This window comes from Pelophylax lessonae, assembly GCF_965119305.1.
Source record: "Pelophylax lessonae genome assembly, chromosome: 9".
In the NCBI taxonomy this organism is placed as follows: Eukaryota; Metazoa; Chordata; class Amphibia; order Anura; family Ranidae; genus Pelophylax; species Pelophylax lessonae.
The window spans coordinates 95,845,326-95,871,424 of NC_138776.1; the positions used below are offsets into that span (position 1 = coordinate 95,845,326).

General features: G+C 41.5%; 1 protein-coding gene across 1 annotated transcript in view; it reads right to left on the reverse strand.

The window, feature by feature from the left end:
• NT5C2 (5'-nucleotidase, cytosolic II) overlaps positions 1-25,837 on the reverse strand; it is a 242,470-nt gene extending 216,633 nt beyond the window's left edge. The window contains exon 1 of the mRNA XM_082268055.1: positions 25,699-25,837. The gene's annotated coding sequence lies outside the window, so the exon portion shown is untranslated. The remainder of the gene's footprint in view (positions 1-25,698) is intronic.
• Positions 25,838-26,099: the final 262 nt, after the last annotated feature.

Here is a 26,099-nt window from a genome sequence, read left to right on the forward strand (position 1 = left end):
AACATAATGTATGTATGTGATGAGGACTCCTGAACATCTGTGAAGCAGTGAGGATACCAGGCTTTGTTATTTTTAGCAATATGGAACGGGTCTAGGGTGAAGCTGTCAACGTCTTCAGAGAAGTCTCACTCACTACCCCACATCCTGCTGGGGTTCTTGCTTGTAAATCGGGGTCGGGTATATTTGCAGCTGTAAATGCTCCCTAAAGTATATTGAAAGGCAAAACTTTTTTATTTTTTTTTTGGGTACAATGGAGAGGGACTAGGACACCTGTCAGGTTTTTATTGCGGTCTTTGCTCCTATGAGGAAGATCCACCCACTCTAGTTGTTCTGTTTATCATGATCACCGAAAGTGAAAGAAAATTCAAAAATTTTGGGTGGTTATCAGAACAGAAATAGAGAATCTTTTAATAGGGTCCCAAGTTCTGGTGACCACTAGGGATTCCCTGACTTTGGACAGATTTCCTCTCACTTCCTGTTTTGGCTATGGGTCAGGAAGTGAAGGGAAATCTCCACAATAGGACACAGATGGCAAAAAAGACAGCCCATCAGGGGTTATAAAACTCCCTAATTGAGGGGGGGGGGGGGAGGGACACGCTTTGCTTTTAAGCAGGCCATAGACGATTCGAATTTCGTTCGAAAATCGTAAATGGCAGTGTTATCGAACGATTTTCGTATCGTTAGTGTGGTATGAAAAACGTTCGATTTTCGTACGACAGCAAAAATTCACATATCCAACATGTTGGGTTTTTTTGCGAAAATCGGCCGAATTTCGTATCATTAGTGGGTGAGTTGTATGATTTCGCATAACAAAACACAGAACAGTAGGGAGTGTGTCCGGTAGAGATGTGGTTAAAAGGCACAAAAAATAGTGTTTTGTCGTACGATTTTCGGCTCACATTGATGGTACACTCGATGATGTGCACGAGTTGCGCTTTCGTTTATCGAACGATAAATCGTACGTAATTCGAATCGTCTATGGCCTGCCTTAGTTCTGCTTTAATGGGTAATTCACACCAGATGCAGCCAGTTATTCTGCATAGAAAAATAAAAAAAAAAAGTGGATGGCGATTACCATGGATTCCAATGGCCCTAGTGCACACCAGTGCAGTGCGTTACAGTGAAACAAAAAGTAGATAATGCTGCACTTGTTCTGTATGGAATACATCTGGAAAGTGGCAAAATGTATCAGAAACACACTGAACACATAAAAATGCACATGTATTTAATGGAAGAAAAAAAAGGAGGGGGGGGGGGACACTAAAATGCATCAAAATTGCGCATGCAGAAATACACATGGAATACAGAAATTGTTGTGTAACAGCTCTCAATGATTACATTATAAAACTCCAATGCTCTAGCTAAAACAGACAAGGGGTGTCACAACTCTTTGCTGCCTGTAAAATGATAAGGGTGGAACCTATCTTAATTTATCTGTGTGTAACAAGCTGAAATAGCTAATTACACAAGGATACCGACATCAGCACATTGCAACAGGGGTTACAACTCCTAATAGACATCTATAAACACACCATACCCATACATGGAAGAAACCTACACAACAAAAGCACATTTTTATATGTACAACAATTAGACAATATGTATAATGAACAGGGTTTAAATTCCCATTACTAATTGGTGGTCAAATTTCTTTTATATTGCTTAAAGCTAGTGGAGCTAGCATTAGGCAACTCAATATAACTGCATAACACCCAGCAGGTTTTCTCTTACGTGATGAAGTGCAATGTAACACTTTCCTGGTCACCCAGCGGATCTAGTGACATAAACAAGGACTACAATGTCAATGCAGACTGACACTGCGGTGTGTTCATTTTGATGTGGCATGCGACCAAGAAAGCAAAACCTTTTCCTGGATACACACCACCAACTGTTATTGTGATATTTAGCCTAATATGATCAATGTGCATAAACACAATGGGGAGCGCTTTGTGCAGGTCAGGAAAGCATAATTGTTGGCGCACCCGAGGGGTACAACGTGTGGCTGCTTCTGACTTATGAGGCAGGTAGGGTCCTAAGATGCCATACCCCAGCTCTAATGATCATGGAATAGGACCTCACATTCTTCATTGAAAGAAGAGTTATCTAATCCCCCACTCACCCCCAATCTACAGAGCAAATGGATGGTGACCTTCCATCAATCCACAGTACACCTGCCACAGTAACACCATAAGGCAACTAAAGCCCACACTTGTTAAAATGTTATGCTAATATGAGTCCTAACATAAAAAATAAGTACATTCAAACTCCACAAAGCAGAAAAAGTACTGATGCTTTTTCATGCAGTGTTAGGGCTCTTTCACACGGTCCGCATTCCGTTGCGGACCGTGCTCTGCTCAGCGGGGATCGATCCACCGATCCCCGCTGAGCCGGCAGATGACAGCTCCGTCTACACACTGTGTGTCACGTTCCATTTTCTTGGAGACCTAAACATGGAAGACTGGAGGTAGCCTGGTGTAAACAGACATCTGGCTGTCCATAGAGCCATCGCGGGTCCACAACAGTCCACTGTCAAAATGTGGAGAAAACCAGATAAGCCACTTACAGAAAACACTGATCAGTAACTGCAGCTGCTGATTGATAAAACATTTCCAACGTGACCTTCCCGCTCAGCTCCAATTCAGGAGGGGAATTGCTCACACATCCCCTGCTGAACAGAGTGGAGCACATCTGTGGGAAAGGGCCCTAATGGTATTACAAGTAACTACACTGAACAAAATTAGACAAGCAACACTTTTGTTTTTGCCCCCATTTTTTATGAGCTGAACTCAAAGATCTAAGACTTTTTCTATATACACAAAAGGCCTTTTTCTCTCAAATATTGTTTACAAATCTGTCTAAATCTGTGTTAGTGAGCACTTCTCCTTTGCCGAGATAATCCATCCACCTCACAGGTGTGGCATATCAAGATGCTGATAAGGCACGCTCCCTAAAAACTTGAAACATCTGTGGCATTGTGCTGTGTGATAAAACTGCACATTTTATAGTGGCCTTTTATTGTAGCCAGCCTTAGGCGGGCCATACATGTTCAATTTTCTTGTACAATTTTCTGTTAGATTTACCACAAACCACATAATAGGAGGTTCAAAGCTAAACAAAACTTTCATTTGTATCCAATTAGGCAGGCCTTTGTACTACATAGTTGAAGGTAAATTTCCAGAAAATTGTAAGAAAATTGTAGAATATATGGCCAGCTTTTGACAGCATTGTTATGGCGCTTTTCCACTGCATGGAACCGTACCGGTTCGGCACGCTTTTGTGCTTTTCCACTGCGGTACCGCATGGTATAGGGTCGGAACGGTTCGGTACGATATAGGTTTGCTTTTCCACTGCATGGAACCGAACGGTACGGTACGGCTCTGAAAAAACAGTACTCGATTGTGGTTCCAACAGGTACCAAACTGGTACCATATCCCACAATCCTTTGCATGCAGTCACTACTAGCCACTGATTGGTCAGAGAATCCCACCCGACCCGTTGTTATCCCACCCACTTAACTTTAGTACTACTTTAGTGGAAAAGCAAACCTATACCGTACCGAACCGTTCCGACACTATACCAATGCGGTACCGCAGTGGAAAAGCAAACCGGGCCAAGCAGGGCCGAGCCGGTACTAGCCGGTACTTGCAGTGGAAAAGTGCCATTATTGCACAGGTGTGCCTTAGGCTGGCTATATATTCTACAATTTTCTGTGCAATTTTCTTTAAATTTACCTTCCAACTATGTAGTACAAAGGCCTGCCTAATTAGATGCAATAGAAAGTGGTGTTTAGTTTTTACCTCATATTATATGGTTTTTGGTAAATCTAACAGAAAATTGTACATGAAAATTGAACATGTATGTCCCGTCTAAGGCTGGCCACAATAAAAGGCCACTCTAAAATGTGCAGTTTTATCACACAGCACAATGCCACAGATGTTGCAAGTTTTGAGGGAGTTGGCATGCTGACTGCAGGAATGTCCACCAGAGCTGTTGACCGTGAATTAAATGTTCATTTCTCTACATGAGCCATCTCCAAAGGAGTTTCAGAAAATTTGGCAGTACATCCAATCGACCTCACAACCGCAGACCACGTGTAACCACACCAGCCCAGGACCTCCACATCCAGCATCTTCACCTCCAAGATCGTCTGAGACCAGCCACCCGGACAGCTGCTGCACCAATCGGTTTGCATAATGAAAGAATTTCTGCAAAAACTGTCAGAAACAATCTCAGGGAAGCTCATCTGCATGCTCGTCGTCCCCATTGGGGTCTCGGCCTGACTGCAGTTCGTCACTGTAACCGATTTGAATAGGCAAATGCTCACATTCGATGGCATCTTTGGAGAGGTGTTCTCTTCACGGATGAATCCCGGTTTTCTTAGATGTTTTGAGTTCAGCCCATGAAAAATGGAGGCAAAAACAAGTGTTGCGTTTATAATTTTGTTCAGTATTATTTTTGCGGCATCCATATGGGACTTTGACGTAATTTCCTATAAGGTAAAGGCCTAAACTGGATTTATAACTTATAGAGATGCAACAAACAAAATCTATAGACCTGACAAAATTTCATATGTGAATGTCCTTCCCCATACTGGATTTCCCTCCTATTCATATAATGATATCATGCGCTGTGTACATACTGTATGTGTACATGATATTTTTCTACATTTAGATACGGTATATATTGCCCTCCTATCTCAATATTATACAATTTACAGATTTTAGGACATATTTAACTTAGAACAGGAAAAATCTGTTTGCACTATATTCCAATCAGCCATAACTTTATGACCACCCACCTAATATTGAGTAGGTCCCAGTTTTGCTGCCAAAACAGCCCTGACCCATAGAGCCATGGATGCCACTAGACCTGTGAAGGTATGCTGTGGTATAAGGCACCAAGCTGTCAGTAGCAGGTCCTTTAGGTCCTGTACGTTAAGAGATGTGGATTGGCTTATTTTTCCAGCACATCCCGCAGATGCTTGATTGGATTGAGATCTGGAGGCCAAGTCAATACCTCCAACTCGTTGTTCCTCAAACCATTCTTGAACCATTTTTTCAGTGTGGAGAGGCACATTACCCTGCTAAAAGAGTTTATTTCACGATTTTCACAAGATGGTGTACTTAGTCAGCAACAATGTTTATGTAGGCAGTCAAGTAACTTTGACAAGGTTTCCTAGTAGAACATTGGCCAAACCATCACTCTGCCAGTTTGCCTTCTTCCCATACTGCACCCTGATGCTCTCTCTTCCCCAGGCAATCGACATACACGCACCCGGCCATCCACAGGATTCATCAGACCAGGCCACCTTCTTCCATTGATCTGTGGTCCAGTTCTAATGCTCATGTGCCTATTTGTAGGTGCTTTGGTCTGTAGACATGGGTCAGCATGACCGGTCTGCGGCTACGCAACTCCATACACCATAGCAATAGTATAAGGAGACACTGCTCCAGTTGAAGTTTACCGTATAAACGAGTATAAGCCGAGTTTTTCAGCACATTTTTTTGTGCTGAAAACGTCCCCCTCGGCTTATACTCGAGTCAAAAAAAAAAAAAAAAAAAAAAGTTCCCGGCCGCTCTGATGTGTTTAAGATTTAAAAATGGCGCCGCCCGGCGTATACATGTCCCCGCGCATGCGCCGCCACCGCTCGGGACAGGCCGGGAATAGCCAAATGTATACCAGCTTTCCCGAGCGGCGGAGGCGCGTGCGCAATGACGTGTTGGCGCCATTTTTAAAATGAAGGCACCTCTGGAACAGGTAAGTGAAACACAGCCGCACTAGTATGCCTGCCACCCTGAATTCTCCTGTACCATGCCAGCCACCCTGCATTCTCCTGTACCATGCCAGCCACCCTGCATTCTCCTGTTCCATGCCAGCCACCCTGCATTCTCCTGTTCCATGCCAGCCACCCTGCATTCTCCTGTACCATGCCAGCCACCCTGCATTCTCCTGTACCATGCCAGCCACCCTGCATTCTCACCCTAGGCTTATACTCGAGTCAATCATTTTTTCCATATTTTTGTGGTAAAAGTAGGGGCCTTGGCTTATACTCGGGTCGGCTTATACTTGAGTATATACGGTAATAGCTTAATGGTCTCCACATGGGTGCCTGCCATGGCTCGCCTCCGCAATGCATGAAATCTGTACACATTAAAAGGAATTATGCAGCCTCTAAAGTAACCAACAGCATTAGCAGTGGGTGAAGGTTAATAGTAAAGTCAGGGCTCTGACTTATAGATTTTATTTTACAGCTCTGTTGGCTGTACAGAACACATTTAGTGCCAAGCAAAGGCTTGTAATCACAAAGACTGAGTATGTCACGAAGCATGCATGATACCTGTATAAGAGGGCTCTGAGGAAACAGCTGTTCCCTGACTGGTGTGCCTTATATAACCTTCAGAACATTGCCAATAACCTACTTATTTACTGAGGCACTGCCTAAGAACTAGTATGCGGCACAAGATTTGGGGAATATCATCTTCCATCAGTAAATTATCACACAAGTTTGTTTTTATACAGAATTTCTTGCAACAAAACATGTCCTCAAATTACATGCTTTAGTTCCGGTTCACACTTGTGCGATGCGGGAAGGCTGCGAATTCGCAGCGTGTTTCCGCATTGCAAACGCACATCTGGCAGTTCACACTGTCAATTAAATGTTAACGACACCCCCAGTTTGATCGCATATCGCAGTGCGATTTGACAGTTCGCACAGGATCGGATCGCACAAGTGTGAACCACTGTGCGATCCGATCCTGATGCGGCTGGAAAAAAGGGTCCTGTGCGAATTTCAGCCATAAAAAAAAGTGTATGGCTGAATTCGCATCCGCACATCCGATCGCATGTAATGAAGGAGCAGTGCGCTCCGAATTACATGCAATCGCCGCACTCGCAATAGTGTGAACCGGATCTTACTAGCTGTCTCCCTAGTTTGTGTCAATATGAATAGATTGGTTCCCAGCTTAGTGAATACTTCTATTACCAACATGCTGAGAACATTAAAAAGTACCCAGTTTCTATCAGACAGTTGAGTTTTATACATTATATGTTCATATCCCTATATATGGCTCGATTTCACTTCTCAGTTTTAATAAGGAAGCAGAATTGTATATCCATGTGCATCCTGATACCTTGTAAAGCATACTTTGGTTGTCCTATGAAAAATTGTTTAATAATTAACAAAAAGATCTATGGCCTAGGACCGCCATAGGAAAAACACGCTTCTATTTAACTCATCACTGTTCATATTGCTGTGGCTCTGTCCCTCCAAATCTATACATACATCTGTTTCCTCTCAATACATGGCACTTAATGCCTGTGAGTTATTACAGTTAGATCTCTGCACAGCTGGGAATTTTCATGTTTAGTTATGTATCCTTTTGCATGGATAGCCGCATACGATCTAGGTATACCCTTTCAAACTTTGCTGAGTAACATTTGTACTCATCCTGACACCTAGCTGTGTGAATGGTGGTGCACAATACCTTGTACATTGGAGTTTATTCTAGAACCGCACACTATCTTTTGTTTACATTAGCATGCGACTCCCCTCTCCCCTGGACTATTTATACATCTATGTATTGTCTCATTTGATGCTCATACATTGTTTTACTGACCAACACACATTTCAGCATCAGTAAAAAAAAAAAAAAAAAAAAAAAAAAAAAAAAAAAAAAAAAAAAAAAGAAGAAGAAGAACAACCACAGATTTAGAAAACATATAGGATTCTACTACCCACGCATCTTTATTTTCTTAGTTCAGTACTGTAGACTTCAAATATTAAAAAAGCAGGCACATTAACTAGTTCTGGACCGGAAGGATTTGCCCCCTAATGACCAGGCCATTTTTTGCGATTCGGCACTGCGTTACTTTAAATGACAGACAATTGCGTGGCCATGCAACGCTGTATCCAAATAAAATTGATGTCCTTTTTTTTTTAAACAAACAGAGCTTTCTTTTGGTGGCATTTGATCACCTGTGCGATTTTTATTTTTTGTGCTATAAAAAAAAAAAAAAAAAACAATATATTTCACATTCTGCTATATAAAACATTGCCAAAAAAAATAAAAACATTTCAACATCAAAAATTTTTCATCCTTTTAGGTCAATTTGTATTCTGCTATATATTTTTGGTAACAAAAAAAAAAAAAAAAAACAAAAATCGTAATAAGCGGATATTGATTGTGCGCAAAAGTTATTGCGTCTACAAACTAGGGCAGTGGTCCTCAACTCCGGTCCTCAGGGCCCACTAACAGGCCAGATTTTAAGTATTACCTTGGGGAGATGCAGACTACAATCACTGCAATCACTGAGCAGCAAATTATATCACCTGGGATGTATTTCAGTTATCTTGCAAATCTGGCCTGTTAGTGGGTCCTGTAGGCCAGGGTTGAGGACCACGGAACTAGGGGAAAGATTTATGTCGTTTTTTATTTTTTTACTAGTAATGGCGGCAATCAGCGATTTTTAGTGGGACTGCGACATTGCTGCGGACCCCTAACATTTGACACTTTTAGGGAGGGGGGAATCAGTGACATTACTACAGTAATCAGTGCTAAAAATATGCACTGTTACTGTAATAATGACACTGGTAGGGAAGGGGTTAACCTAAGGGTGATCAAAGGGTTAAATGTGAGCCTAGGGGAGTGTTTTCTAACTGTGGGGGGAGGGACTTGTGAAATGATCAGAGACCTGTGTTTCTATATAGGAGGATCGCAGGCGCTGTGATCATTTCAGAGAGAACAACGGTTGGCTGTGTTTACAACAGCTGATGGTGTTTTCTCTCAGTGGGAAGCGATTGCGGGTGCCTGTCGGCAATCGGTGCCGCCAGTCGCGCAGCTGAGCCAGCCTGCCACAGTAAATCTGCGGCGGGCGGTCGGCAATTTGCTAAAGGCTCATTCTATATTTGTGACCGTGTTTCATGTTATACTCATATTTAGGGTGTCACATGCAACATGGTCACATTCCCCCAACCTCCCATTTACCTAAATTCCACAATTATGTATTCTTTTAACCACTCCCAAACTACGCACTGGCAATGTACTGTGAACGGGAGGCACATACAGGTACGTCACTGCCTGTTTCCGAGTTTAGGATGGGAGCCACACAGTGGGAGTTTGTCAGCAGGTCCCCACTAATTATTCATAGCCTGGATCCGCTGTGTCCAATCACAGCCCAGAGCCCTGTGTTGAAAATCAACACAGAGCTCTGTACAGAGGGAACGATCTCTCAGCAGCACACATTACACAAACACTTGTCAGGCACACATTTAACCCCTTGATTACCCAAGAGGTTATCCCTTTCCCAGCCAGTGTAATTAGTACAGTGACAGTGTATAATATTATCGCTGATCACTGTATTGGTGTAAAAGGCTAAAAAGTCAGTGGCAGTTAGTCAGTTGCCACTTAGTGTCAGATTGCCAGCCACACTATCACAATCCCATTATAAAAGTTGCTGATCACCATCATTACTAGTTTAAAAAAAAAAAAGTAAATGTATAAAAATTCCAGTATAATATATATATATATATATATATATATATATATATATATATATATATATATATATATATATATACACACATACACACACATATATACATACCATAGTTTGTAGACGCTATAACTTTCAGGCAAACCAATTAACATAGACTTTTTAGGATTTTTTTTGACACGTAGCAGAATATATTTTGGCAGAATTTTATTTTTTTATTGGATATGTTTTATAGCAGAAAGTAAAAAAAAAAATATATATATTTTTTTTCAAAATTTCTTTTGGTTTATAAAATAAAAAAACCCAGTGGTGATCAAATACCACCAAAAGAAAGCTAGATTTGTGTGAAAACAATTAGCAGTTAAAATAGTGCAGTGCTGAATAGCAAAAAATGACCTGGTCATAAAGGGGGTAAAACTTTCCTGGAGCTGAGGTGGTTAAATTTGCTGCGGCTGTCTGTGGCTCACCCTCATGGAAGACTAAGTTCCATCTGCCACTGTGACAGAGGAACTCCTAATTCTCAATGGAGCACATGTGCTGTGGCACTGTACTTGTAGTCTTACGATCCCTTCTTCCAGCCCCAGCACTGTAGGTCTGTACCTCCATATGGACTTGGAGCTAGGGGGGGAAGTGTCTGCAGGAGCCTGGACCATCTATTGATCACTTATTCCAGCCCCTGCATGGTAGGTCTGTACCTCCATATGGACTTGGAGCTAGGTGGAAGAGTCTGCAGGAGCCTGGGCCATCTATTGATCCCTTCTTCCAGCCCCAGCATTGTAGGTCTGTACTTCCATATGGACTTGGAGCTAGGTGGAAGAGTCTGCAGGAGCCTTGGCCCTGCACCCACAATGTACTGGCTGCAGCTGCTATTTAAATTTTTCTTTTATCAAAGTGCAATCTTCTTCCGAAAGATGAAATATGCTTACAAAATGTTTATATTTTGTTGTATTTAGCTTAAAATACTGAAAATTTGGACATAATCAAATGCTCCCAAAGCATCTAAGGTGAAGAAAGAACTTAAAGGCTTTGATGTATATTGAAAAGTTAGACACAATAACACAAGCATTCAACTCTACCAAACGTTTCTTTAATAGATGGCAACGCTTTATGAAATATTCACTGTCAATCTCCGAATTATCCCAGCCGATGTCACCCTTACTTTATACTGAATGGTACACTAAAGCAAACTTCTCTAACTGTGGGCAAACTAAAAATTCTACCAAATCGCTCCTGGAGCCCTAAAAGTCCTGAAAAAAAAGAAATAAATAAAAAACAGGACATTCCAATATTACAATCCACTGAAATACTTAGAATCACAACTACTCTGTGCTACTGATATAGTTAATGTTATTCTTTTGTTATTTTCCTTACTCCTGTATTCTCCCATTCTCTGTTATATGTTGAACCCCCATAAAGGAGAATTCCTTATAGTTCAAAAACTATGCTAGTAGAGAAAGCAAGTGATTTATCCACGCTTCCACTATAGCTGATACATATAGATTTAATTTATCTAAGTGAATGAATACGTTTGATGGCATAAATACAAAGAGATCTGTTCATTGTGGTTTAAATTTTATTTTGTAAAACTTATTTGTACTTTTCCTACAATGCATATGGATATTTATTTATTTGTTGTTCTAATGTTTTATTTTCCTGTGAATTTATAATCTATAACTCAAAAATATTGGAAAAAAAAAAAAACACTTCAATTTTGGTAACTGTATGGGATTAATACCTCCTACAATATTTGAGTATATTAAATTACCCCTTTATTTTTTTTAATTGCCTTTATTTATTTTTTATTTTACCATCTTCTTACCATGGAGAACAAACTGTCCAGAAAAGTGACAGCTGGGCCAAACTAATATGCTGACAGAATTATTTTCAAATGTCACATTTTATTCAGGTGGTTTAAACCTCAATTTCTTGAAGTGGAAGTAGACTTGGTGTTGTCAGAGCTCAGCATACTTGGATATAATGGCACACTTTCCTCTGGGAATGCTCTCCTCCGGTGATGCGAGGTCCAAGCTCCCAGCCAATGTTGCCATGTTCTTCTCTTCTGGATTCACCATCTTCTTCCTTTGCCCATTGGGCAATAATTAATGATGTCACTCCCACGCATGTGTGCTAAAGTTATATTATGTCAGCATCTGGCTCAATCCTTGGAATCTAAAAGATGCCAGGAATAACATATGACTGTATTCTAAACTGGTGTGTTTTTTGTCAGGAGGAACCCAGAAGGTCTCTTCTATCAAAAACTTGCTCCTGGTTAGCATTTTTTTTTATGCAAAAGGTTTAGTCCTGTTCTAAGACAAACACTTATTGCTGTAACTGGGTAAAGCGTCAGCTGTGCTTAGACCTTTTCAGTAAAAATGTAAATATATCACTTATGGTAGAAGGGACTCTGCGTGTCCACAGAGGTCAAGATTCACGGCCACTCTGTGCAACACTTGTGCCACCGCTTTACCGCTTATGACAGACATCGGCATATCTGTCACTTTTGTCCATAGTTTCACTTTATAGAACTGAGGAAGGAAATTATTTTTCACTTGTTTATTTTTAAGTGTAAAGCTTTACAAATGTTAGTGGATTATTGGTATTCCCTGCGTGGCATATCCAGGTGCTCAACCAATGTGTGTGTAAAAGTGTATATTCAAATTCTGTATTGCACTGCTTAGAGAGCCTAGCTTCATGTAAAAGGCCAACAGCCTTTACCTTTTTGCACTTTTGTTACCCAAGTAAAGTGTGTATATCCCCAAACATAGCTTTCTTTAACCACTTGCCGACTGCTCACTAGAGCACTACTGCGGCAAAGTGGCTCGATAACGTCTGGCGACGTAGTACTACGTCACCAGACATTCCCCTTTCTCGGCGGCGCGCGCCCGCTGTATTCAGTCACAGCGGGAGTCGGGCCAGGGGAGGAGCATCGGCGATCACCGCTGCTCTTCCCCGATCGTCGGGGAATCGAGTGTGGAGATCCGCCCGCTTGTGTAAACACAAGCGGGCGGATCTCCTAAGTGACAGGCAGGGTCAGATTACAGGGTTCATTCAGCATAGCTGAACCTGCGATCTGTCCTTGTGTCACATAGTCACCCCCCCCCCCCCCCCACACACGTTAGTAAGCACCAGGCATACTTTAACCCCTCCCTCTCCAATAAAATTAACCCCTTCCCTGCCAGTGTCATTTTTACAGTAACAGTGCATATATATAGCACTGATTACTGCAGTAATGTCACTGGTACCCCCAAAAGTGTCAAAAATGTCAGTCAAGGGTCCGATCTGTCCTCCGCAATGTCACAGTCCCGGAAAAAAAAAAAAATAAAAATCGCAGATAGCCGCCATTACTCATTAAAAAAAAAAAAAAAAAAAAAAAACACAACACCAAAAATGACAGAAATCTTTCCCTTAGTTAGTAAACGCAATAACTTTTGCGCAAACCAATCAAAATACGTTTATTGTGATTTTTTTTTTACCAAACATATGTAGCAGAAAACAAATTGGCCAAAAATTTAAAAAAATTTTTTACATTTTTTTGGGGGGGAATTTCATATAAAAAAAAAAAAAAAGTGAAAAATATTGTTATTTTTTTCAAAATTTACGCTGTTTTTTTGTTTATAGCGTAAAAAGTAAAAATTGCACAGGTGATCAAACACCACCAAAAGAAAGCTCTGTTTGTGGGGAAAAAAGGACGTAAATTTCGTTTGGGTATGGCGACGCACGACCGCGCAATTGTCAGTTAAAGTCACACAGTGCCGAACTGCAAAAAGTGGCCCAGACGTAAGCCAGCAAAATCCTCCGGTGGTAAAGTGGTTAAATAGGCATATTGCAGCATTCGCTCGTGCTTTCGGGTGTATCTATCGCTAAATAAATGAATGTGTATGTCCAAGAATCCAGTTGCGAGTTTAGAGCTATTCAGTAGTTTCCAGTGTCATGTAGCGTATATATAGATCTTCCAGTGTTCAGGTATGTATTGAAGCGTTATATATTACCATACATGGCTGTGGAAGACACAGAGAAGCTTTGTTCAGTGGTCACTCTTGCTTTCAGTTGTCTGTTTAAACTGGCTCTACCCTATATTTGTATAGTATGTTCCAGTGTTAAAGTGCATCCATAAACAAAATTAAGAATGGCAAATGTGATACAATCTGATACTCACATTAACACTCCCTGTAAAATAGTTTTATGGCCTTCTGAACATACCAGAGGCTACTTTATTTTCTCACTTCCTTTACACAGGGTGACAATGCTGAGTAATCTTTGATAAGCATGTCGTTTTAAATGAACTTTAAAGTTAGTGACAAAATAAGGGCAGGTTCACACCAGAAGCTGCGTTACAATACAGCCGATGGTGTGTGGTAGAATGGAAGCTATGGAGATGCTCCAATCACAGCGCATTGCACCATTTCCTTTTGTTTGTTTTTTTAAGAACTTTATTGAAAGGTCAGATGGTGACATTTCATTAAAGTGGAACTTAACTCTCTCAATCAACATAGATTATGTGTAATCCTTGTGCTGCCAGCATTAGTAAATAGATAGGATATCATTTCAGATTTACTTGTTTTATTAAACTTTTTATTACATTTCTTCAGTTACTTCCTGATTTCCATGCCTAGGCAAATGATTTCATACATCCCAGGAGTCTTCAGGAGGACCCTTCAGGAGGAAAGGAGGGGTTTGCTGGGCACACTCTCCTGCCTTTATGCCCGAGATAAGGGCAGATGGATTCCAGAAAGTAAATGCTATATGAATCATCTCTCTTTACCCAAGATTAAATGCTTGGGAGGCGTTTTCTCAGGAAAATAAAGCATTGAGACATGGATGGATGACTGAGTTTGCTTTAACCACTTGCCGACCAGTCACGTTGACTGTACTGCAGCAAAGCGGCTCGTTCCCGTCCAGCGACGTAGACTTACGTTGCTGGACTCCTCCCCTTGTTGGCGGCACGCACGCGCGCCACCGGAGGCTCGCTCCTGCTGTATTCAGTCACAGCGGGAGTCGGGCCAGGGGAGGAGCGGCGGTGATCCCCGCCGCTCTTCCCAGATCGTCGGGGAATCGAGTTTGGAGATCCGCCCGCTTGTGTAAACAAAGCGGGCGGATCTCCCAAGTGACAGACAGTGACAGATTGCAGGGTTCAGCGTAGCTGAACCTGCGATCTGTCCCTGTGTCACTCAGTCACCTCCCCCCACACACGTTAGTAAGCACCAGGCATACATTAACCCCTTCCCTGCCAGTGTCATTTTTACAGTAACCGTGCATATTTATAGCACTGATTACTGTAGTAATGTCACTGGTACCCCCAAAAGTGTCAAAAATGTCAGTCAAGGGTCCAATCTGTCCACCGCAATGTCGCAAAAAAAAAAAAAAAAAAAATCGCAGATCGCCGCCATTACTCGTTAAAAAAAAAAAAAAAAGAAAATCTTTCCCTTAGTTAGTAAACGCAATAACTTTTGCGCAAACCAATCAAAATACCCTTATTGTGATTTTTTTTACCAAACATAGGTAGCAGAAAACAAATTGGCCAAAAATTTTTAAAAAAAATTGATTTTTACATTTTTTTGGGGGGGAATTTCATATAAAAAAAAATGTGAAAAATATTGTTATTTTTTCAAAATGTACGCTCTTTTTTTGTTTATAGCCCAAATCGCACAGGTGATCAAATACCACCAAAAGAAAGCTCTGTTTGTGGGGAAAAAAAGGACGTAAATTTCGTTTGGGTACGGCATCGCACGACCGCGCAATTGTCAGTTAAAGTCGCACAGTGCCGAATCGCAAAAAGTGGCCCAGACGTAAGACAGCAAAATCCTCCGGTGGTAAAGTGGTTAAATAACAAAAATAAATTATAATAGTGTTTTTGGTTTGTGGTGCTCAGATACAGTGTAGTTCTGCTTTAAGTTCTATTGGGAGCAGTGAGTGAGTGGACTGCGTTGTACTTCACTACCACTCCTAGTGCAAACAGGCTCAAATACCTAATTTGGGGCAGAAATGTCATTATATGTGTATAAAGGCAGATTCATACCTTTACAGAATATTCTTGTTTGCACACATATTCATCTTCTAGGCAGTGAGAAACAAAGACTTCTTTGATGCTTGAAAAGCCTTCTGTGACTCTGACATCCCTTTGGTAAGAATAGTGGCCACTAAGACTGCTATCCCCCCGGCCACCAGTCATGTACCTTGCCCAGTGTAGTTACTTCTTATAGCAAGCAGTGGTGTAATTATGTCACAACTTGTTGTAGTGGTTGGACCCAAAGGCCAAAAATTTTGCCACAATCCCAATCAAATGTATGCCCATTGTGTACACTCATCAGTTCAAAATGGGAATTGCTGTCTCAATAAGCAGTGACAAACAATAACAGGAAGTTACGGTATATTACCTCTTCTGAAATCCCTTCTCAAGGAGCTGAGGCATTGTATATTCTTCCTGTGTAATGACATCACCAGAGTTCACAATAGCCTGCATGGTAAAACTGAGCATTTTAACATGCAGCCTAGCGCAGTGTGGCTCCAGTAGGGGGCAGTGTGATGCTCATTTTGGTGCATCGCACTGCTTGCTTTTTTTCAACTTTTTTAGTTTCTTCGCACAGCAGCATTATGTACTGTGTGCCGCTGTGTGGTGACATGCAGTGTGGAAAATTGTAGACATGCTGCATTTTTCAACACACATCACAACAGCATTGTGGTGTGAACAAGGCACATAGAAAGTGATTGTTTCTATGTGACCTGCGTTTATCTAGTGCACAAAGATGCAGGTCGCCACATATAACGAAGTTAACAAACCCTAAGTGGGGAGTTTTAACCAAAACTGGAAAAAAAAAAACAGAACAGAACTGTTAAATTTATAACTATCCTAGAGTTCAGTTTTAAGATCTACCTCCACTTAAAGCGGAGTTCCACCCAAAAGTGGAACTTCCATTTTAAGGCCTCCTCCCCGCCTCCTGTTTGTGAAACGGCACCTTTGGGAGGGGGGGGGGGGGTTTGCAGGTACCCGATTTTGACAGGTACCCGCTCCCACTTCCGATCCGGACGCCTTAGGCGATCAGAAGCGGAAGATCTAGGACATGACAGGTCCTAGAAGACTCCGGGACCAGTCACAGAGAGCAGTGCCGCTCACACATGCGCAGTGGGCACCCAGCTGTGAAGCCGAAAGCCATCCCAGCTGGGTGCCCATAGTAGAGATGCCGGCACCGCCAAGGGAGGACACGGGGCGAACAAGGTTGGGGTGAGTACACCGCTGGATCGTGGGATAGGTGATTGGCTGTTTACTAAAAGTCGCTGTTGCGGCTGATTTGAAGTAAAACAAAAAATGACTGGAACTCCGCTTGACTGGAACTCCGCTTTAAGTTTTACTGGACAGCTTAGTCTGCATGTAAATGTTTAGAATAAAAGAAATGTGAAAAAAAAAAAAAAAAAAATTAAAAAAGGTAGTAGTATTTTATATGCTGAAAACTATCATTATAATAAGCATTATTTCCAAAATACAATGGTTTCCAGTAGAGTGGTCTTTTAGGCTTTGTCAAGAAATATATTAGGGACCAGGTAGGTCTTAAAGAGCTCCTTTACCTGGCTGCCTACTGGAAAATGATACTCCTGTGTCCAGTTACATAGAATTTTCAATGCAGTGTTCTTTGTAAAACCCAACTAATAATAATAATAATAATATTAATAATAATAATAATAATACAGCATTTATTTAGCACCAACAGTTTGCACAGCACTTTACAGTATTAAGGGAAGCAGTACAGTTACAACACAATAACATAAAAGAGGGTTAAGAAGGCCCTGATGATAGGAGTTTACAATCTAATAGGGGCAGGTGGTATAGAAGGTAATAACTGTGGGGAATGAGCTGATGGAAAAGTTTAGTTGTTAATTGGAGTCATGATAAACTTCCCTGAAGAATGAGTTTTCAGGGATTAAATAAAGGTGGCCACAGTAGAAGATATCCAGAAAGACTGAGGAAGAGAGTTCCAGAGGCTGGGAGAGGCCTGGAGACAAGCATGGGAGCAGTAGACGACAGCTTGAGGCCCGGTTCACAATGGTGCAACATGCACTCTGACTCACAAGTTGCACCCCATTAAGTGCAATGGAACCGTTCTAATAGAAGCACTACTTTTGGTCTGACTTCAGCATGACTTGCATTGACTTCTGTTAAAAAAGCTGTATGCAAGTCGTGCCAAAGTCACACTGGGATGTCAGCTTCAAGGAAGTTGCGGCAGTGTGAATTGGACAAGAGAGCAGCAAGTCTTGAGAGGACTGGAGAGGATGGTTTGATTTAGGAGGCAGGACTGGTGATGGAGCCTGAGGTAGAGTTGTGGATGGTTTTGTATGTTGTTAGTATTTTTAAATTTAAATTTACGGGGCAATGAAAGGCCAGTGGAAGAAATGGTTGAAACTGAGCAGTAGGTAAGGTAGATCAGTCTGGCTGCAGACTGAAGAAGTGATAGCCTACATAGTGGTAGGCCCATGAGGAGGGAGTTGCAATAGTGAAGGCGAGAGATAACAAGGGATTGAATGAGTAGCTTGCTGGTTTTATTAGTTAAAAAGGGGCGAGCTTTAGAGATGTTAAGGAGGTGAAGCCTACAAGCTTGTGACTGCGATTGGAATTGGGACTGAAAGGACAGGTCAAAGTCTAGGATTACACCTAGTACCCTGGCGTCAGGGGAGGGGCTAATAGTTGTAATATTGATCTTGATGGAAAAGTCATGGAGGGAGGCACGGCTGGAAGGGTGTTGGATGGAATATTACCAGTTTGCTTTTAGAAAGATTTAGTTTGAGGAAGTGGTGTTCAATTCATGTTGATATCAGTAAGTTAGTAATGCAAGAGGAGATATGTTCATTGTGATTAACAGAATACTACTGAATGATGCTCCATGTTTATTCTTTACTCACCTGTATATGTAGTCAAAATGTATAGCTTCCCATCTATCTACACATTCAAACATCTACACTTCTGCAGTTGGCTACATGTGTATCAGGAGTGTACACTTCTGTATGTGGCTACGTTCAATGAACAGATTTTTACAATTCTATAACGGATGCTGTTGCATATTCATGTGTACACAATTGTATAAGGACTTGGTAAAAACATTGCACACACACACTATAATATACACACACACACACACACACACACACACACTTTTTTTTTTTTTTTTTTTTAACTGATCTGAAGGCAACAGTATTGTATATTATGGGCCCATGCACACAGCTGTGTTGTGCTCACTAATCATCCACTTTGTTCAGGTAGGTAAATTAGAGTAGAAAATTCTGATCCATCGTCAATATTTCTGAGTATTTTACGTGTGTGGACATGTAAATACACACTGTATACATGTATACATAATGTAACTGAAAACTGAACTAGAAAAATTGGAAGGAATTTTCAGATGTGATTGTTTTATGAATGGTTACACGTCTACACAAAAGCACTTTACAGACCATAACATGCTTTTTGCTGCCAGCAAGACCCTGCATAGATATTAGTATATTATATCTGCGTACACAAGCCTTTATTGTCTCTATATGTAAAATATATAGCACCATATAATGACTGAGCTACCAGCAGTAAATGCTTGGTGACAGTTCCATGCACTGCTTTATTAATATTCCTCTTTATGTCATCTCTACCTATTAAGCAGGCAGGCCAATATGCAATCTAAGGCCATACAGAATTCTAGATAATGACATTCACAAGACCAGGCGCCTATTGAGATGCATTAGTAGAAGCGACTGTACGCTGAGGTTTGTGTAAAGCACCCACGTGCGTACGGATGTATTCTCTGATGGGCTGACAGTGTGCATTCGGAGTATACATCAGTACACATGTGGGTGCTTCATGCAAACCTGACGCACAGCTGTGTAGCCTCCTCTTCTAAGGCATCTCAATTGGCGGTTGTATGTGGAGGCAGTGGGTCCTGGCAATGTCATTACGTGGGCTCTGCATGCTGTACAGCCCCCCCCCTGCACTGCTGTGTATGTAAATACTAAATGTATCTTATTACTTGCTGCCTTATAAACTGTGTACACAGTGATAGCTGTATATACCTCTGTAACTGTACTTATTCATGTGTGCTTACTTCTGTAACTGCTTGTGTTACATGTTCCTGTATGTACATTTCTCTTACTGGCTATGTATATATCAGTGTCCAGATGAGTACACCCCTATTATTGGCGAGGTGTATAAAATGTACATACCAATCTTAAGCAGGAGTACAGTTCCATTGTTGGTATGTTATGTAAAATGTACAGTATCTTACAAAAGTAAATATTTTCTTATATCTTTTCATGTGACAACACTGATGAAATGACACTTTGCTACAATGTAAAGTAGTGAGTGTACAGCTTATATAACAGTATAAATTTGCTGTCCCCTCAAAATAACTCAACACAGCCATTAGGCTCGGTTCACACTGGGGCGACACGACTCTGTACTACTTCGGGGGCAACTTGTGCATTCCCATGCACCACGACTTCGGAGCGACTTGCAGAGACTTCACATAATGGAAGTCTATGCAAGTCGCTCCGAGGTCGCCCCAAAGTAGTACAGGACCCTTTTTCTAAGTCGGAGCAACTTGTGTCGCTCCTATTAGAACGGGTCCTGTAGCGGTCAATGGACCGCGAGGGAGCGCGACTTGTCAGCCTGACAAGTCGCGGCAGTGGCTCTAAATGTCTAAACCGCTGGCAACAAAAGTGAGTACACCCCTAAGTGAAAATGTCCAAATGGGGAACAAAGTGTCAATATTTTGTGTGGCCACCATTATTTTCCAGCACTGCCTTAACCCTCCTTGGCATGGAGTTCACCAGAGCTTCACAGGTTGCCACTGGAGTCCTCTTCCACTCCTCCATGACAACATCACTGAGCTGGTGGATGTTTGAGACCTTGCGCTCCTCCACCTTCTGTTTGAGGATGCCCCACAGATGTTCAATAGGGTTTAGGTCTGGAGACATGTTTGGCCAGTCCATCACCTTTACCCTCAGCTTCTTTAGCAAGGCAGTGGTTGTCTTAGAGGTGTGTTTATCATGTTGGAATACTGCCCTGTGGCCCAGTCTCCGAACTCCGAAGGGAGGGGATCATGCTCTGCTTTAGTATGTCACAGTACATGTTGGCATTCATGGTTCCCTCAATGAACTGTAGCTCCCCAGTGCCAGCAGCACTCATGCAGCCCCAAACCATGACACTCCCACCACCATGCTTGACTGTAGGCAAGACACACTTGTCTTTGTACTCCTCACCTGGTTGCCGCCACACACGCTTGACACCATCTGAACCAAATACGTTTATCTTGGTCTCATCAGACCACAGGACATGGTTCCAGTAATCCATGTCCTTAGTCTGCTTGTCTTCAGCAAACTGTTTGCTGGCTTTCCTGTGCATCATCTTTGGAAGAGGCTTCCTTCTGGGACGACAGCCATGCAGACCAATTTGATGCAGTGTGCGGCGTATGGTCTGAGCACTGACAGGCTGACCCCCCCCCCCCCCCATCCCTTCAACCTCTGCAGCAATGCTGGCAGCACTCATATGTCTATTTCCCAAAGACAACCTCTGGATATGACGCTGAGCACGTGCACTCAACTGCTTTGGTTGACCACGGTGAGGCCTGTTCTGAGTGGAACCTGTCCTGTTAAACCGCTGTATGGTCTTGGCCACCGTGTTACAGCTCAGTTTCAGGGTCTTGGCAACATTCTTATCTTTATGTAGAGCAACAATTCTTTTTTTTTCAGATCCTCAGAGAGTTCTTTGCCATGAGCTGCCATGTTGAACCTCCAGTGACCAGTATAAGAGAGTGAGAGCGATAACACCAAATTTAACACACCTGCACCTGATTCACACCTGAGACCTTGTAACACTAACTAGTCACATGACACGGGGGATGAAAAATGGCTAATTAGGCCAAATTTGGACATTGTTACTTAGGGGTGTACTCACTTTTGTTGCCAGCGGTTTAGACATTAATGGCTGTGTGTTGAGTTATTTTGGAGGGGACAGCAAATTTACACTGTTATACAATCTGTACACTCACTACTTTACATTGTAGCAAAGTGTAATTTCTTCAGTGTTGTCACATGAAAAGATATAATAATATTTACAAAATGTGAGGGGTGTACTCACTTTTGTGAGATACTGTATATACCCCAGTTTCCGGTTACATACTATATCTAGGTATTTGTATCTGGCCTTGCAACATATTCAGCCTCTGTTACTAGCTATGTATGTAAAATACAATGAATGTACATCAAGAGCCATGTAACCGGACACTGCGTTATATATATTTCACATAGATTACAGACAACAAAACCTGATTACTGCTAAGCATAACACTGGACCCTGCAGCAATGCATTCTTCAAACATAGCCAATAACAAATACACAGCTGAATGAGATTGGACCCTGAGCTATATACATTTTACATATCTAGCCAGTAAAAGAAGTGTACACAGCTGAACATGTCACTAGACGCCGGGACATATACAGGTTAAATAGGCAACCGGTCACTGGGGTACATACATAGCCAATACCATTGGAGTATACAGCTGACTATATAACCAGTCACTGGGGTACATACATTTAACATCCATAGCTTATAGCAGAAATGTGCTCAGCTGAATATATTTATGTACACTGTAGTATGTGCATTCTACATACAGCCTGCTATAGATGTGTACACATACAAATATTCAGCTTAGGGCTGGAGTACATACAGTATCCTGTTACATATTCAGATACGTACACCTTTCATTACAGGCTATGAATGTATGTGTACATTACCCCAATGTACAGTCCTATACATAGCTGTGTGCACACCTTTTATTTATAGGTAATGTGATTATATATATATATATATATATATATATATATATATATATATATATATATACACACACACACACTTGTATGTAGTTGAATGGATAATATACTCGCGCCTAGGTATTTTGTGTGGTATTGTAGGAAGCAGCAAGTAATCAAAAGCACTATCTAGAAAAAGATAGTGATCTCAAGGGTATAAAATGGATGTAAAATACTGCGCTACCCTGGTATAAATTAAGCAATGAAAAGTGCACGTGCAAACGTGTAAACAATGCTTACATAATAACTTATTGCTGATATACAGTATTAATACATTAATAAATTAATAATATAGGATAATCAATAAAATAAATAAATATTTCTGTGATGAACCTCTAAAGTGCACGTGCAAACGTGTGAACCATGAGTATTAAATATATAGTAAGAGTTAATAGACAAAATATAAATGTAGCACAAAAAATGATTAACATAGAAGTCCAATGTAGAAATAGTCCGTGAAGTGAACACAACTTAGTAAGTGCAAAAACGTGCTCAAAAAAACTCTTGGTGTGGGGATGGGGTTGTGCGTGCCGGTGGTCCTTGGGTTCTAACACTCTGTGCCAAGGGGTAAGGTAGCACACTTACCAAAAGGTGTGGATTCCAATGGCATACGCCAATAGGAATCGAAAGCGCTTTTTCTGCTGCTCCTATGTATGGATAGGTGGGTGGACGATCTCCTTATGGATAGGGATGAGCATTCAGCATGGAAGAAAAAAGGTAGAGGCTCCTCATAGTGTAAAAAGGTTTTATAACCTTTATTGAACTTCAAAAATGCACATCAATCTTCACATACAACATCCATAAAATTATCCATTAAACCCCCGATCGGTACTGCAGCTTGTACTTTAAAAACACTCCAAAAATGATAAAAACACTCCAAATAAAAACGTGGGTGACACAGCAAAACGAACTCGACCCAAAGAACTATAGGGTCAGTGTAGTATAAAGCCGCTATTTGAGCTCCTATGTTGCCTCGCGGCTGGGATAAACATAGGACGCTGGCTCTACCCGCTGAGTGCGCCGAACCCGGAAGTAGGAGTCTCGGCGTGCGGTCCAGCTACTGGCTTTTGAGCCAGTAGCTGGACCGCACGCCGAGACAAAGCCAGTAGCTGGACCGCACGCCGAGACTCCTACTTCCGGGTTCGGCGCACTCAGCGGGTAGAGCCAGCGTCCTATGTTTATCCCAGCCGCGAGGCAACATAGGAGCTCAAATAGCGGCTTTATACTACACTGACCCTATAGTTCTTTGGGTCGAGTTCGTTTTGCTGTGTCACCCACGTTTTTATTTGGAGTGTTTTTATCATTTTTGGAGTGTTTTTAAAGTACAAGCTGCAGTACCGATCGGGGGTTTTATGGATATTTTTATGGATGTTGTATGTGAAGATTGATGTGCATTTTTGAAGTTCAATAAAGGTTATAAAACCTTTTTACACTATGAGGAGCCTCTACCTTTTTTCTTCCATGCTGAATGCTCATCCCTATCCATAAGGAGATCGTCCACCCACCTATCCATACATAGGAGCAGCAGAAAAAGCGCTTTTGATTCCTATTGGCGTATGCCAGTGTGCTACCTTACCCCTTGGCACAGAGTGTTAGAACCCAAGGACCACCGGCACGCACAACCCCATCCCCACACCAAGAGTTTTTTTGAGCACGTTTTTGCACTTACTAAGTTGTGTTCACTTCACGGACTATTTCTACATTGGACTTCTATGTTAATCATTTTTTGTGCTACATTTATATTTTGTCTATTAACTCTTACTATATATTTAATACTCATGGTTCACACGTTTGCACGTGCACTTTAGAGGTTCATCACAGAAATATTTATTTATTTTATTGATTATCCTATGTTATTAATTTATTAATGTATTAATACTGTATATCAGCAATAAGTTATTATGTAAGCATTGTTTGCACGTGCACTTTTCATTGCTTAATTTATACTTGTATGTAGTATTATACATAGCTATGTGAAACCCTACTATTTATATAAAAGTTATATATGCCCCTGTGTCCAACCATATACATAGCTGAGTGTATACTCCTGTTATAGGTGATGTATATACATTATATATATATATATATATATATATATATATATATATATATATATATATATATATATATATATATATATATATATATACACACACACATACACACACACACCTGTGTGTAGTCATATACATTGCTATGTACACTTCTGTTACAGGCTAATATATATAAAATTTATATACAGCCCTGTGCACACTCCTGTGGGGTATATACCTCCTATGGGGTATATGATGTATATACAGCCCTGTGTACACTCCTATGGGGTATATAATGTATATACAGCCCTGTGTACACTCCTGTGATGTATATAAAGTATATACAGCCCTGTGTACAGTCCTATGAGGTATATAGAGCCCTGTATACACTCCTGTGAAGTATAGGATGTATATACAGCCCTGTATACACTCCTGTGAGGTATATGATGTATATACAGCCCTGTATACACTCCTGTGAGGTATATGATGTATATACAGCCCTGTGTACACTCTTGCGAGGTATATGATGTATATACAGCCCTGTGTACACTCTTGCGAGGTATATGATGTATATACAGCCCTGTGTACACTCCTGTGATGTATATACAGCCCTGTGTACACTCCTGTGAGGTATATGATGTATATACAGCCCTGTATACACTCCTGTGAGGTATATGATGTATATACAGCCCTGTGTACAGTCCTATGAGGTATATAGAGCCCTGTTAACACTCCTGTGAGGTATATGATGTATATACAGCCCTGTATACACTCCTGTGAGGTATATGATGTATATACAGCCCTGTGTACACTCTTGCGAGGTATATGATGTATATACAGCCCTGTGTACACTCTTGCGAGGTATATGATGTATATACAGCCCTGTGTACACTCCTGTGATGTATATACAGCCCTGTGTACACTCCTGTGAGGTATATGATGTATATATAGCCCTGTGTACAGTCCTATGAGGTATAGGATGCATATACAGCCCTGTGTACACTCCTATGGGGTATATAATGTATATACAGCCCTGTGTACACTCCTGCGAGGTATATGATGTATATACAGCTCGGTGTACAGTCCTATGAGGTATATACAGCCCTGTGTACAATCCTGTGACAGGTAATGTATGTAAAATGTATATACATCTCAATGTCCAGTCCTCCACATAGCCGTGTAGACCCCTTGTGTGTGGCTCTGTATAAAAAAAACCATATCACCCCCATCCCCCTCCCTTCAGAGTGCTAGTGCCCGTACAGTACCCCGGCCACACACAATGCCCGGTGCCCGCCATCCCCGGTGCAGCAATACAGTGCCCCTCACTCACCTTCCGCTCCTGTCACCGCAAACTGCAATAGACGCCACACTACGCATGCGCCACTCCCCGAAGCTCAGGGTTAGAAGACAACTTTCTACTCTGCAGGAAAACGAAGAGCTCGCACACTTTCTACACTACGTCATCGCCATACGTCACTGCTGCGATCTCCAAAGCCTACCCCCTCTCTCCATAGCAGCGCACTATATGGAGAGTGTACAGAATGCACAGCATCCCAGGCATGATAGGTAGAAAAGAGGATTCAATAAAGATCACTCACCTCTCTCCTCCAATCCCATTCCAAGCAGAAAAACTGGAAGATAAAAGTGGAACTCAGGGCGAAACGTATTTTTCATTCTGGATGTGTAAGAAAGGGTTCTTATAACCCCTGTCTGATGTTTTTTTTCTGCCAT